The following is a 10,881-nucleotide window of genomic DNA, read 5'->3' as shown; positions in this document are numbered from 1 at the left end:
ATCCAGTCCCATCCTTCAGCTCCACTCAACCCCTCCCATCTATCTCTGACCACCATCCAGTCCCATCCATCAGCTACCCTCAACCACTCCCATCTATCTCTGAACACCATCCAGTCCCATCCTTCAGCTCCATCCAGTCCCATCCTTCAGCTCCACTCAACCCCTCCCATCTATCTCTGAACACCATCCAGTCCCATCCTTCAGCTCCACTCAACCCCTCCCATCTATCTCTGAACACCATCCAGTCCCATCCTTCAGCTCCATCCAGTCCCATCCTTCAGCTCCCCTCAACCCCTCCCATCTATCTCTGACCACCATCCAGTCCCATCCTTCAGCTCCCCTGAGCCCCTCCCATCTATCTCCTAACACCATCCAGTTTTGATTTCTAGCTGCCATATATTTTTGTAACGGTGCTGTGATGTTTGCCAAAATATCTCAACTTTTCTATTCTCAGAGTTTCTACAGATTGTAAATTAAAAATAACATTTTTTGAGTATTATAATATTATTGATTGATTGACTGTGACTTTTTAAAGTCACCCAGTAATGTTTTTTGTAGAGTTAGCTCCAAGTAAATGTTGCAATTCTTCAGCCATTCCTGAACCTGCGACCAAAAACAAGCTACGTCTGGACAGCTCCCCTGGGATCTCCTCTGACAGATTATTATTATTATTATTATTTTACATAAATGTGTAAAAAAATAACTATTTCATAATTTCCTTAAATTCAAAAGGCACTCGCACATCTAATCTGCGTGGTGACCGTTGAACAAGATGAAGGAAACCCGCACGCTGCTCTTGATAGTATCAGTGATCTTTAATAAGCTTTACGTATCTTCGTCAGAGCTCTGACGAGATCTGCGGCTTCCTCGACCTTCAGCAGGAGGGAGCACCGGAGACGACAGTGCTACGCCAACGAGGACAGTGATGAAGAAGAGGGCTACACAGACATGCAGCAAGTGGACATAGGTGGCACTTAGGATTTAGTTACTTCTATAAACTATCAATGGGATGGATTAAAACCTCTGTCCTTCTACTAGCCTAATGTAACGGCTGTCGTAGAAGGGGACCGTGTTGAGTGCTCATGATGAATATTTATATCAACACAGAACACTAAAGAAAATAACAAAAGCGAAAACGATTAGCTCGCAGTTCTGTCAGGTACATAGACTAAACAGAAAACAACTACCCACAAACACAGGTGGAAAAAAAGAACCCTACTTAAATATGATCTCCAATTAGAGACAACGAGGACCAGCTGCCTCTAATTGGAGATCATCCCAAAAAACAACCACATAGAAATAGAAAACTAGAACATAAACGTAGAAATACAAAACATAGAAAAACACAAAACACCCCCTGTCACGCCCCGACCTACTCTACCATAGAAAATAACATCTTACTATGGTCGGGACGTGACAAGCCTAATCAGACTTGGTGGTATTCAGTGCTGCCAAGGGAAGTTTACTGCCACTACCTCTGCAGTGAAGAGGAAATTCAGAAACTGTTGGAGGACAGTTGAAGTTGATGATAAAACGTCTAATTTTTAAAAGTAAAAATGACCCTTAGCCTTTTTAAAAAGAAATCGATGGGCGACTTTTACATTTTTCAAAATGGCCTCAGAGGTCTGTCTCCTATTGGTCCGATTTTTGCAACTAATTTACCAATCACAATATGCTTTGTTTTTGTATTTCCATTGCGGTCCCTGAACCCATAGGATCATTTTTTGGAATAAAAAAATCCAGTGTAATTGTTATTTCTGTAAAACTCTGAGCCTGGGGGGGCGAAGAGCCTTGTTACTTTTATAAATAAAAAAAAGTGAATTAAGTTCACCTCCAAGGGTCTGTGCTCTCCGGTTTCCTTGGGACGTCCATACCACCTATGAAGTTGACATTTAAAACGGTCAAGGTTTGGGTTAGGTAAGGGTTATGGTTAGGGGTTTAGGGTAGGGACATACCAAGTATCCCAGATAGCACTGTCTCACTTCCAAGAGATGCTGAATTTCATCTTCACTCTCACTAACAGGTGAGATTATACAATGTATAACAGCACGCCATGCGCACTGCTCTACTAATGATACAACATGTAACAACTTCCAGGATAAACAGACAGGAGACAATGATACAATATAACAATGATAAAATGATACAAATGTAACAACTTCCAGGATAAACAGACAGGAGACAATGATACAATGATACAAATGTAACAACTTCCAGGATAAACAGACAGGAGACAATGATACAATGTAACAACTTCCAGGATAAACAGACAGGAGACAATGATACAATGTAACAACTTCCAGGATAAACAGACAGGAGACAATGATACAATGTAACAACTTCCAGGATAAACAGACAGGAGACAACGATACAATGTAACAACTTCCAGGATAAACAGACAGGAGACAACGATACAATGATACAATGTAACAACTTCCAGGATAAACAGACAGGAGACAACGATACAATGTAACAACTTCCAGGATAAACAGACAGGAGACAATGATACAATGATACAATATAACAACTTCCAGGATAAACAGACAGGAGACAATGATACAATGATACAAATGTAACAACTTCCAGGATAAACAGACAGGAGACAATGATACAATGTAACAACTTCCAGGATAAACAGACAGGAGACAATGATACAATGTAACAACTTCCAGGATAAACAGACAGGAGACAACGATACAATGATACAAATGTAATAACTTTCCTTGTAACTGCTTTAGAAAGAAGTATTGACCTCTATTTAAACTGGACAATGGCAGGGCAGACCCCCTCACATGACCACATGCCCGGTCATGTGAGAAATACCACCCAATCCATACCATAGAGAATGATAGAGGCCTCTAGTAGTCAAAAAACTGCATGGGCAGCGCCATTGAGAGCTTCCACCATTATAACATAGTCGACTGTGTGGGACTTCCAACCTAATTGGCTGATCCCTCGCGGTGACCCTGTTTGAGTCGTGTCCAACCAGGTCATCAGGCGAGATCAGCCAATCGCGAAGAAGAAAAGTAACTACTTTAAAATGGTGATAGCATCAATGGCGCTGCCCATGCTGTCACAGACACTATAATGGCACAGATACAAAGAGGAGTCCTCTATCTATCTCTATGTTCCATCCCGACCGCTAAGTAGAGAAAAAAAATGTGTTATTATGTTATCTCTATAAAAAAACCAAAAAAACAATGGTTCATATATTGACCACTTAAACGAGTCAGTATAATAACACTCTTTTAAAGCATGCAAATTCTATCATCTGCTCTCCCCTGAGCGCTGCGGGGAAGTTAGAACGCAGAATGTGCTGACGGTGCAAAAAGAAAAAGCACAGCAAACCTGGAAACATCGGTATGTGGCGGCTGGCTGTTGAACATTAGTTAGACCTGGAGGAACAAGTAGACAAAAGAGGTCCTCTAGTCTAGTTTATCAAATGGCAAATCAAGATGCGAAAGGAGCTGGAATTACTCTGACTATTGAGGTAAAACGACTATTTATTTTCGTTGTTTGGCATACAGTTTAACGTATGAAAATATGACGCGATGGTTGTATTTTGTAATTGGTTGACCTGTTTATGTTGTATTTTATTTTAATGCATTTACACATCAGTGTTCTTACGTCGAGTTTCAACAGTTGGCCCTACAGGTGTCCCTACAGTTGGCCCTACAGGTGTCCCTACAGGTGGCCCTTCAGGTGTCCCTACAGGTGGCCCTACAGGTGTCCCTTCAGGTGTCCCTACAGGTGGCCCTACAGGTGGCCCTACAGGTGTCCCTTCAGGTGTCCCTACAGGTGGCCCTACAGGTGTCCCTACAGGTGGCCCTTCAGGTGTCCCTACAGGTGTCCCTACAGGTGTCCCTACAGGTGTCCCTACAGGTGTCCCTACAGGTGGCACCACAGGTGGCCCTACAGGTGGCCCTACAGGTGTCCCTACAGGTGTCCCTACAGGTGGCCCTTCAGGTGTCCCTACAGGTGGCCCTACAGGTGTCCCTACAGGTGGCCCTACAGGTGGCCCTACAGGTGTCCCTACAGGTGTCCCTACAGGTGGCCCTACAGGTGTCCCTACAGGTGGCCCTACAGGTGTCCCTACAGGTGGCCCTTCAGGTGGCCCTACAGGTGTCCCTACAGGTGGCCCTACAGGTGGCCCTTCAGGTGTCCCTACAGGTGTCCCTACAGGTGGCCCTACAGGTGGCCCTACAGGTGTCCCTACAGGTGTCCCTACAGGTGGCACCACAGGTGGCCCTACAGGTGGCCCTACAGGTGTCCCTACAGGTGTCCCTACAGGTGGCCCTACAGGTGTCCCTACAGGTGTCCCTACAGGTGGCCCTACAGGTGGCCCTACAGGTGTCCCTACAGGTGGCACCACAGGTCCTTTTTGTGGTGGTAGTTACTACACTGCTGCCATTATACCCTTTGATATCCTCTGACTTTGTACTTCAATACTGTCTCATTCATAGTTTAATGTGCCCTTGGATTGAATGCCTTGTCCTGTTGGCTTAAAGTACTCAGCTGCAGTAAAACGTTTAGAACAGCAGGGGGCAGTGTCTGAAAACCTTGACCTTTTTTAGGTGACAACATTAGTTTGACTCAAGTTTTTTTTTTTTTTTTAAAGAAGCCAGCCTCTCCAGAGCTTACATGGGATATCAACAGAGACCAATAGGAATCCTTCCAATAGTATTTGTTCTAAGACATAGAAGAGGTGGTACAGTACACAGATAATACAAAGACAACAATATGGCCTTAGACTCTCCACAACAACAGAAAGTGACATAAAAAGTCATTGGAACACAGGAGTGATGGTTGCTGATTATGGGCCTCTCTGTACGCCTATGTAGATATTCCATTAAAAAATCAGCCGTTTCCAGCTACAATAGTCATTTACAACACTAACAACGTCTACACTGTATTTCTGATCAATTTGATGTTATTTTAATGGACCAAAAAATGACATTTCTAACTGACCCCAAACTATTGAACGGTAGTGTGTATGTATATATATTCTACAACAGAAAGTGACATAAAACAGAAAGTGACAACAGAAAGTGATATATATATATATTATACTATATATATATTATACTATATATATATTATACTATTGTCACGGAATAAGTCGTACTCATCGTTGAAAATGTCATACATGAGAGAGACGGACCAAGGAAAACCAAAACCATGAACAGTACTCACAACATGACAGTGCAGCAGGCTAAACCAACGCAGTGCTCACAACAATTCCCCACAAATGACAAACACACCCTAATATATGGGACTCTCAATCAAAGGCAAATAGACAACACCTGCCTTCAACTGAGAGTCCCAACCCCAATTAACCAAAACATAGAAACAGACACACTAGACTAAACATAGAATACATGAAAACCAAACAGTGCCCAAAAACCCCGGAATGCTTAAATCAAATGCCCCTTCAACAAAACACACCACCCCGAACCACATAAAACGAATACCCTCTGCCACGTCCTGACCAAACTACAATACCAATTAACCCTTATACTGGCCAGGACGTGACAGTACCCCCCCCCTTAAAGGTGCTAACCCCGGAAGCACCTTAACAAAAATAACCCCAAGCAACACCAAAAATAAAAATTCCCCCCTACTAAAGGGAGGGAAGGGAGGGAGGCTGCCGTCAACGACGGCACTGTGCTACACCCCCCCTCCCCAACCCACCTATCTCTGGACGTGGCTCCGGCTCTGGCCGTTCCAGGCTGTCGGGGCAGTCTGGCAGCTCGGGATGGTCTGGCAGCTCGGGACGGTCTGGCAGCTCGGGACGGTCTGGCAGCTCGGGACGGTCTGGCAGCTCGGGACAGTCTGGGCAGTCTGGCAGCTCGGGACAGTCTGGGCAGTCTGGCAGCTCGGGACAGTCTGGGCAGTCTGGCAGCTCGGGACAGTCTGGGCAGTCTGGCAGCTCGGGACAGTCTGGCAGCTCGGGACAGTCTGGGCAGTCTGGCAGCTCGGGACAGTCTGGGCAGTCTGGCAGCTCGGGACAGTCTGGGCAGTCTGGCAGCTCGGGACAGTCTGGCAGCTCGGGACAGTCTGGCAGCTCGGGACAGTCTGGGCAGTCTGGCAGCTCGGGACAGTCTGGGCAGTCTGGCAGCTCGGGACAGTCTGGGCAGTCTGGCAGCTCGGGACAGTCTGGGCAGTCTGGCAGCTCGGGGCAGTCCGGCAGCTCGGGGCGGTCTGGGCAGTCCGGCAGCTCGGGGCGGTCTGGGCAGTCCGGCAGCTCGGGGCGGTCGGGCCACTCCGGCAGCTCGGGGCGGTCGGGCCACTCCGGCAGCTCGGGGCGCAGCTCGGGGCGGTCGGGCCTCTCCGGCAGTTCAGACGACTGTTGACTGGCGGGCAGCTCCGACGACTGTTGACTGGCGGGCAGCTCCGGCGACTGTCTGGCTCGGGCAGCTCCGACGACTGTCTGGGCGGGCAGCTCCGACGACTGTGACTGGCGGGCAGCTCGGCGACAGTGACTGGCGGGCAGCTCCGGCGACTGTTGACTGGCGGGCAGCTCCGGCGACTGTTGACTGGCGGGCAGCTCCGACGACTGTTGCTGGCGGGCAGCTCCGGCGACTGTTGACTGGCGGGCAGCTCCGGCGACAGTTGACTGGCGGGCAGCTCCGGCGACTGTTGACTGGCGGGCAGCTCCGGCGACTGTGCTGGCGGGCAGCTCGGCGACTGTCTGGCGGCAGCTCCGGCGACAGTTGACTGGCGGGCAGCTCGGCGACTGTTGACTGGCGGGCAGCTCCGGCGACTGTTGCTGGCGGGCAGCTCGGCGACAGTTGACTGGCGGGCAGCTCCGGCGACTGTTGACTGGCGGGCAGCTCCGGCGACTGTTGACTGGTCGGGCAGCTCCGGCGACTGTTGCTGGCGGGCAGCTCCGGCGACTGTTGCTGGTCGGGCAGCTCGGCGACTGTACTGGGCAGCGGGCAGCTCCGGCGACTGTTGACTGGCGGGCAGCTCCGGCGACTGTGACTGGGCAGCGGGCAGCTCCGGCGACTGTTGACTGGGTCGGGCAGCTCCGGCGACTGTTGACTGGCGGGCAGCTCCGGCGACTGTTGACTGGGCAGCGGGCAGCTCCGGGCGACTGTTGACTGGCGGGCAGCTCCGGCGACTGTTGACTGGCGGGCAGCTCCGGCGACTGTTGACTGGCGGGCAGCTCCGGCGACTGTTGACTGGCGGGCAGCTCCGGCGACTGTTGACTGGCGGGCAGCTCCGGCGACTGTTGACTGGCGGGCAGCTCCGGCGACTGTTGACGGGCGGGCAGCTCCGGCGACTGTTGACTGGCGGGCAGCTCCGGCGACTGTTGACTGGCGGGCAGCTCCGACGACTGTTGACTGGCGGGCAGCTCCGACGACTGTTGACTGGCGGGCAGCTCCGACGACTGTTGACTGGCGGGCAGCTCCGACGACTGTTGACTGGCGGGCAGCTCCGACGACTGTTGACTGGCGGGCAGCTCCGACGACTGTTGACTGGCGGGCAGCTCCGGCGACTGTTGACTGGCTGGCAGCTCCGACGACTGTTGACTGGCGGGCAGCTCCGACGACTGTTGACTGGCGGGCAGCTCCGACGACTGTTGACTGGCGGGCAGCTCCGACGACTGTTGACTGGCGGGCAGCTCCGACGACTGTTGACTGGCGGGCAGCTCCGACGACTGTTGACTGGCGGGCAGCTCCGACGACTGTTGACTGGCGGGCAGCTCTTGCTATTGGCTGGCACCGTTTTGTCAACTTTTTACGTGATTTGTTTTTTTTGGGGGACCAAAATCAGCCGCCATTTTGTTATTGCAAATCTCTTGTTTTTCGTTTATAAGTTAGAGGAGTATTTCAGATGAACCAGTCTGTTCCCTACATCATTTAGTCTTTGAGTGTTGTTATATTTTCATATTTGATGTGCTATGAATCGATTTCATGACTAAGAAAATGTATTTAAAATATCTTCTGAAGTTTCCTAATTGTATGTTAGTTAATCCATTTCTTGAAAAGTTTCTGTTTTGGAGATACGGGGTTTTTATCAGACAGCGACAATATCGTACCGTGTTGTCTGTCTAGTGAATAATCTGTCCTCTGTGTGTCTGTCCTCTGTGTCTGTCCTCTGTGTCTGTCTAGTGAATAATCTGTCCTCTGTGTGTCTGTCCTCTGTGTCTGTCCTCTATGTCTGTCTAGTGAATAATCTGTACTCTGTGTGTCTGTCCTCTGTGTGTCTGTCCTCTGTGTCTGTCCTCTGTGTCTGTCCTCTATGTCTGTCTAGTGAATAATCTGTACTCTGTGTGTCTGTCCTCTGTGTGTCTGTCCTCTGTGTCTGTCCTCTGTGTCTGTCCTCTGTGTCTGTCTAGTGAATAATCTGTCCTCTGTGTGTCTATCCTCTGTGTGTCTGTCCTCTGTGTCTATCCTCTCTGTGTCTGTCCTCTGTGTCTGTCCTCTGTGTGTCTGTACTCTGTGTGTCTGTCCTCTGTGTGTCTGTCCTCTGTGTGTCTGTCCTCTGTGTGTCTGTCCTCTGTGTCTGTCCTCTGTGTCTGTCCTCTGTGTCTGTCTAGTGAATAATCTGTCCTCTGTGTGTCTATCCTCTGTGTGTCTGTCCTCTGTGTCTATCCTCTCTGTGTCTGTCCTCTGTGTCTGTCCTCTGTGTGTCTGTACTCTGTGTGTCTGTCCTCTGTGTGTCTGTCCTCTGTGTGTCTGTCCTCTGTGTGTCTGTCCTCTTGTGTCTGTCCTCTGTGTCTGTCCTCTGTGTCTGTCTAGTGAATAATCTGTCCTCTCTGTGTCTGTCCTCTGTGTGTCTGTCCTCTGTGTGTCTGTCCTCTGTGTGTCTGTCCTCTGTGTGTCTGTCCTCTGTGTGTCTGTCCTCTGTGTGTCTGTCCTCTCTGTGTCTGTCTAGTGAATAATCTGTCCTCTGTGTGTCTGTCCTCTGTGTGTCTGTCCTCTGTGTCTGTCCTCTGTGTGTCTGTCCTCTGTGTGTCTGTCCTCTGTGTCTGTCCTCTGTGTGTCTGTCCTCTGTGTGTCTGTCCTCTGTGTGTCTGTCCTCTGTGTGTCTATCCTCTGTGTCTGTCCTCACTGTGTCTGTCCTCTGTGTGTCTGTCCTCTGTGTGTCTGTCCTCTGTGTCTGTCCTCTGTGTCTGTCCTCTCTGTGTCTGTCCTCTGTGTGTCTGTACTCTGTGTCTGTCCTCTGTGTCTGTCTAGTGAATAATCTGTCCTCTCTGTGTCTGTCTCTCTGTGTCTGTCCTCTGTGTCTGTCTCTCTGTGTGTCTGTCCTCTCTGTGTCTGTCTCTCTGTGTCTGTCTCTCTGTGTCTGTCCTCTGTGTCTGTCTCTCTGTGTCTGTCCTCTGTGTCTGTCTAGTGAATAATCTGTCCTCTGTGTCTATCCTCTGTGTCTGTCCTCTGTGTCTGTCTCTCTGTGTCTGTCCTCTGTGTCTGTCCTCTGTGTCTGTCTCTCTGTGTCTGTCTCTCTGTGTGTGTCTCTCTGTGTCTGTCTCTCTGTGTCTGTCTCTCTGTTTCTGTCTCTCTGTGTCTGTCCTCTGTGTCTGTCTAGTGAATAATCTGTCCTCTGTTTCTGTCTCTGTGTCTGTCCTCTGTTTCTGTCTCTCTGTTTCTGTCTCTCTGTGTCTGTCCTCTGTGTCTGTCTAGTGAATAATCTGTCCTCTGTGTCTGTCTAGTGAATAATCTGTCCTCTGTGTCTGTCTAGTGAATAATCTGTCCTCTGTGTCTGTCTAGTGAATAATCTGTCCTCTGTGTCTGTCTAGTGAATAATCTGGCTGATGGCAGCAGCTGGAGGACCCTGGCCACCACCGTGTGTATTTATGTGTGGAGGAGCAGGTGAGGAATCATAGGACACTCCGATCACTGTTACCTACTCATGGCTACTGTTACCTATTCATGGCTGCTGTTACCTATTCATGGGTACTGTTACCTATTCATGGCTGCTGTTACCTATTCATGGCTGCTGTTACCTATTCATGGCTACTGTTACCTATTCATGGCTACTGTTACCTATTCATGGCTACTGTTACCTATTCATGGCTGCTGTTACCTATTCATGGCTACTGTTACCTATTCATGGCTACTGTTACCTATTCATGGCTGCTGTTACCTATTCATGGCTGCTGTTACCTATTCATGGCTACTGTTACCTATTCATGGCTACTGTTACCTATTCATGGCTACTGTTACCTATTCATGGCTACTGTTACCTATTCATGGCTACTGTTACCTATTCATGGCTGCTGTTACCTATTCATGGCTACTGTTACCTATTCATGGCTACTGTTACCTATTCATGGCTACTGTTACCTATTCATGGCTACTGTTACCTATTCATGGCTACTGTTACCTATTCATGGCTGCTGTTACCTATTCATGGCTACTGTTACCTATTCATGGCTAATGTTACCTATTCATGGCTACTGTTACCTATTCATGGCTACTGTTACCTATTCATGGCTACTGTTACCTTCTAATGGCTACTGTTACCTATTCATGGCTACTGTTACCTATTCATGGCTGCTGTTACCTATTCATGGCTGCTGTTACCTATTCATGGCTACTGTTACCTATTCATGGCTACTGTTACCTATTCATGGCTACTGTTACCTATTCATGGCTACTGTTACCTATTCATGGCTACTGTTACCTATTCATGGCTGCTGTTACCTATTCATGGCTACTGTTACCTATTCATGGCTAATGTTACCTATTCATGGCTACTGTTACCTATTCATGGCTACTGTTACCTATTCATGGCTACTGTTACCTATTCATGGCTACTGTTACCTATTCATGGCTACTGTTACCTATTCATGGCTACTGTTACCTATTCATGGCTGCTGTTACCTATTCATGGCTACTGTTACCTATTCATGGCTACTGTTACCTATTCATG

At 48.7% G+C, this 10,881-nt stretch overlaps 1 pseudogene; it reads left to right on the top strand.

The window, feature by feature from the left end:
• The first annotated feature begins 2,770 nt into the window (after positions 1 to 2,770).
• Positions 2,771 to 10,881, top strand: part of LOC106586936 (ATP-binding cassette sub-family B member 6-like) — a 91,218-nt pseudogene continuing 83,107 nt past the window's right edge.

The sequence above is a fragment of the Salmo salar genome, chromosome ssa25 (genome assembly GCF_905237065.1).
Source record: "Salmo salar chromosome ssa25, Ssal_v3.1, whole genome shotgun sequence".
NCBI classification, from domain to species: Eukaryota; Metazoa; Chordata; class Actinopteri; order Salmoniformes; family Salmonidae; genus Salmo; species Salmo salar.
The sequence above is the reverse complement of the archived record's forward strand: the minus strand, read 5'-3'. Positions and strand labels throughout refer to the sequence as shown.